A 5,257-nucleotide genomic window follows, 5' to 3' on the forward strand; every position below is an offset into this window, starting at 1 on the left:
TCTCTCTCTCTCTCTCTCTCTCTCTCTCTCTCTCTCTCTCTCTCTCTCTCTCTCTCTCTCTCTCTCTCTCTCTCTTTTCCAGCGCGGAGTAAGCGGCTTTTAACTATTAGCGAGCGCCACCTTGTGGACAGGAAAAGCCTCTCCATCTACCAGCACCTGCTTCCGGTTTGCCGGTGGAAGCAGGAATAGTGCTGAGAGCAAGCCTGACTCCTGAAATCAGGATTACGCCCTTCAGAGCGAGCTGACCTCCAGCACTCTTCCAGTTACTAGGTTCTCACTAACTACAGGACCTTCATTTTGTCTGCCCGGGACAGGAGACAGTGGCCTCTCCTGATTCTCATTAGCAGAACCAAATGAGGCGTGCAGTTTCTTAGGGGCTCAGGTTTGATTCCACAGTTCGTCCGTCTTTATGCATTCAAGAAAAGACCATACTCTCTGGTAGTACAGAAAAGCTTTTAGAAAAGAGTCACTGACAATGTCTGTGTTGGAGTTACTGAGGTTGAGTAAATAGTCTTTAAAAATGAGCGTTCTGTTTGTGTTGGGATTTGGGAAAAAATATTCAAAATGTAAGAACCGAGTATGCCAAGTACTTTGAATTAAGGACTTTGGAAGGACTCACCTCGGAACAATGGCCTCTCTGAATTTACTGAGTACGCATTCTGACTTTAATAAATTGTTCATTCTATGTGCAAATATCTAGAAGCCTGGAGCTTTGCAAACTTAGAGTACGCTCATTTACAAACTTAGAGTACGGTCATAAGCATCTATTGTAATAGCTAGGAAAGCGATAAAAAGTGCTTTAGGAGTAATCTTTAACTACTTTCTGCAGGGTGTCAAATTTTTTCATCCTATACACATAATTCACGTTAGTAAAATGAAAGTTTGCATCAGTGTCACATAGAGAGTTCTCAAATTTGAAACTCTGCTTGGCCTTGAAAGAGATAACAGCCAATGGGCGCGTGCAGAAATGGAAGCCATTTCACAAACTAACAGATGCAAACGAGTAATTGACAGCTTAGGGAGAATGACTTTGTTTCCTTGCCGGGGGCATCTTGAGAAGGCCGCACTCATCCGTCATGACTTCATTTCTGCGTGCTCTCTCTGAGTCCAGTGCGAACAGCTGCAGCTGTCATCAATAGCTTGAATTCTTTTATTGTCCCCTCTTCCTTCTTTACATTTAGTTGTACTTGGAAACAGGTAAAAACAAGGTTCTATCACGACTTACCATTTGAAGTTTTTGAACCTATAAATTTTGTTTTTATCATGACTCTACAAAATTAAATGATGACAGTGATAATTCTTGCTATATCCTGCCCTTTCAACTGGTATTTCAGGAGACAGTGTTTGAAATTAATCTGCACACATACACAGAGAGAGAGAGAGAGAGAGAGAGAGAGAGAAAGGAAAGTTTTGTTTATGGATTTTCTAATTGCATTTAAGAATTAGGACTTTTAAATGAATCAGGAATTTTTACAACTGTATTTAGGAAACATCAAATTAAAGATTTCACCATAAATGGCTCATAGCCCACTGTACCTTCTTGTTTTTTGCCCGTCTCTTCTCCCTTCGCCGTCAGGAATCCCGAGAGGGAGCAGCCAGTAGCTGAGGTTGTGTGTAATAATTTACTAATCACCAATGGAGTTTGTACGCTGTTGTTTTAGCTTATCAGCTGCTGCACAAATAAAACTGCATGTTCACATGATTTGCGCGAACTCCTAAGTGACTGGTACAACTGCTCCCAAAATTTTCTGTTATCTTTTCCATTAACACCTATTTTATTTCTTTTTTTGCCAGTTTAGCAACCAACTGGGGTTTAAGACTTCCTTCTTCACCAACTTCCTAAGAAATGGTGTGGAAGTTACAGTGTAACAGAGGCTTGCCAGGCCTTCTTTTTTTATTTTTTCTTTTTATTTATTATTATTTTTTTATTAATTACACTTTATTCACTTTGTATCCCCCCATAAGCCCCTCCTTCTTCCCCTCTGGATCCTACCCTCCCACCCCCTTCTTCACACATGCCCCTCCCCAAGTCCACTGATAGGGGAGGCCCTCCTCTCCTTCCTTCTGATCTTAGTCTATCAGATCACATCAGGAGTGGCTGCATTGTCATCTTCTGTAGTCTGGAAAGGCTGCTCCCCCCTCAGGGGGAGGTGATCAAAGAGCAGGCCAATCAGATTATGCCAGAGGCAGTCCCCATTACTATGTAACCCACTTGGACACTAAACTGCCATGGGCTACACTGCCAGGCCTTCTTAATGCTATTAGTCTTTGAGACTCTTACATTCCTGTCACTGTGGCTCCAGAGGCCACAACTTCTATGATTTCCCTTTAAGACTACTGGCTTCATTCCTCTCTTCAGGTTTAGAGTTCTATGCAACACCTCTGAAACTTTCTCATGACAATTTAAAAAATAATCTTAAAGTTTGACATCATTGTAGAGTATGTGGATGGCTTGGGATATACCATATTAGAAATTAAAATAGAAAAACATGTAAAATATGTATTCCATAGTATCCAATACTACATAGTAAAATAAGCAGGTATTTTAAAGAAAAAAGTGTTATGTGCCATAAAAAAGGAGCATATTGGCATTATTTTTTTCTTTTTACATTTCATGAAACTCATTAATAGATAAATCCAATGGCTGTGTTTGAATTTATTTTGTTGCAAACTGTGATATACTTTTACACTCAGCCTCTCTCCATTATCTGTTTGGAAAGTATTTACTATTTTACTAGTTGTCTGGTTTTTTTTTTGTTTTTGTTTTTTTGGTTTTTTTGTTTTTTTTTTTTTTTTTGGTCCTGTGGATATTGCTACTTAATATTATAGCAAAAGCCATCAAGTAGTAATTGCTTAAACATTAGTCACAGCATGAAAGCTGCAATCCAATTAAATGATTCATGTAGAATCGCACTAAAATTCACTAATTCACTTTGCAACATTATTTGCTTCTCTGACTTGAGAACTTGGAACTTTGCTTATTTGAAATATTAAGATTTGCTGGGTTATACTATGCACTATACACTAAATATTGGAGTATGTCACTGTACAAACCTAACTTGCCACATTTGTTAACTTTAATAGCGACCTAAATCTTTAAGTGCTCAAGAAATACAAAGTTCAGAGTGGTAGATATAGGATTTATAAAACTTAATCTTTTACTCCAAAGGTTGATCTCTGGTGTGGGCAGGGACTTTATTTAGTTCTTTCCCCTAAAATAACAAACTCTTGACTCCTACAGTTTTGAGTTTTCTGAGCAGCCAGCACTAAAGTCTGTTCCTGAGGGATAATGGTGACACAATATGTCCTTGAGGCTAAAGAGATGGCTTGGCAGTTAAAAGCACATCTGCTGAGGGAGAGGACCTATGCTTGGTACTCAGTTCTGACACGCAGTTCCGACACGCAGCTCCACAACAGCCTGTACCTCCAGGGGATCCGATGTCCCTTCTGGGCACAGCATACAGCTGCACGTGTGCTCTTCACATGGCTACACTCAGTCACACACACACACACACTCACACACACACACACAGTAAATAATACACACAATTTTTAAAAGAAAAAAGTGGACTTTTCACTCTAAAGAGGGTTGATTTAGCTTTCTGATCAAACTATCCTATGTTTGCATTTCCTGGAAATACAGTTATCATTTCATAGTAACTTGGTAAATATATATATATATATATATATATAATATTCAAATATTTATATATTCAACACATATAAATATATATTCAAATATTTCCATTAAAACTATCATTTCCTGGCTGAAGTGCCATGAGTCAAAGATGTTATGTGTAATTTTTCTGGTTCTAGGAATTATATTTAGGTCTTCATTCACGTAGACAAATGGTCTACTAATGTGCATTGTGTGTCTGTATGATATTTTTTGCATGTACTTGAAGCTGGTTATGGGTGCTGCACTAATGTATATTCTGTGTCTGTATGAAGTTTTGTGCATATACTTGCAGCTGACGGGGGGGTGGAGGGCAGATGACATCGAGTACCCATGGGGGTCAGAGGCATCAGATCTCCCAGGAATCAGAGTACAGGAGAACATCAAACACCAGATGTGCGTGCTGGGAACCGAACTGTAATAACAAAAACATTGTCATATTAAAATCGCCTTGGTTAAGATTGTTGTTTGAGTTCTTATAATAGTGCTGTGTGTAGTTCTCTGCAAGAGCAACACATACTTGTAACCTCTGATCCATCTCACTAGCCCCTTTGTCATTTGTAGAAATATGTTTCGGTTTTCTAAGGAGCACTGACTTTCATACAAAGTCATACACCTCATGGGAACAGGATACCATACAACATTTCTGCAAATACTACTGGCATTCTTATTCACATCCATCTGAAAATCCTCTGTATATAGTCTTTGTCCTCTGCATGCGTGTCTAATATGAGTGCCGCTGTACCTTGGATCAGAAATGTCTCCCAACATCCATGTGTTAAAAGCTTGTTGTTTTGGTGTTGTAGGAGAGAGCTAACACATTGAGAGTTAATGTTAGGAGGTGGGTTTAGTAGGTGAAAGTTACCAAACTGGGAGCTTGACTTGGGCTAGAAAACTCCCAGTGGTGCAACGAAAGGACAGACCTAAGGGTTAGACACAAAACCGGAGCTTGCGGTCGCTTTGAAGACCGTGAATTAAAACTGCCAGTTGCAAGGGAGTCTATGTCTTCAAAGGACTGTCCGGGAAGTGAAGGAGTTAGCAAAGAAGGTGTGACCAGCCGCCATGGAGGAAATGAACATCTAAAGTTATGTGTGTGTGTGTGTGTGTGTGTGTGTGTGTGTGTGTGTGTGTGTGTGATGGCTGTGCATGTATGCCTGGTGCTTGTGGGCGTGCTCATCTCTGTGTGCTTGTATGGAAGCTGAGGTCAATCTTGAGTGTCTTCCTCTATTTCACTATCCCCTCCTTCTTAATCCTTGAGATACACTGGTCTAGGATGATAGAGATTTGTATGAATTCATAAACTCCCACTGAATCTGGAAGTCACTATTTCAACTAGACTGACTGTGCAGTGAGCCCCTGAAATTCTCCCGCCTTTCCTGCCCTAGTGCTGGCATTACTGTGGATGCAGGACACCCCATCTGGTTTTCATGGGGGTCCTGGGATCCCAACTCATGTCCTCACAGTTGTAGGGCACTTATCCCACTGAGCCACCTCACCAGCACATGTGGGTAAATGCTTTTAGAGACTGGAATATACACACACACACACACACACACACACACACACACACACACACACACA

General features: G+C 40.3%; 1 protein-coding gene across 1 annotated transcript in view; it reads right to left on the reverse strand.

Annotated features, from left to right (window-relative positions):
* Pik3c2g (phosphatidylinositol-4-phosphate 3-kinase catalytic subunit type 2 gamma) overlaps positions 1-1,611 on the reverse strand; it is a 327,855-nt gene extending 326,244 nt beyond the window's left edge. The window contains exon 1 of the mRNA XM_055610362.1: positions 1,537-1,611. The gene's annotated coding sequence lies outside the window, so the exon portion shown is untranslated. The remainder of the gene's footprint in view (positions 1-1,536) is intronic.
* Positions 1,612-5,257: the final 3,646 nt, after the last annotated feature.

The sequence above is a fragment of the Psammomys obesus genome, unplaced genomic scaffold (genome assembly GCF_907164565.1).
Source record: "Psammomys obesus unplaced genomic scaffold, mPsaObe1.curated_primary_1811, whole genome shotgun sequence".
Lineage (NCBI taxonomy): Eukaryota > Metazoa > Chordata > Mammalia > Rodentia > Muridae > Psammomys > Psammomys obesus.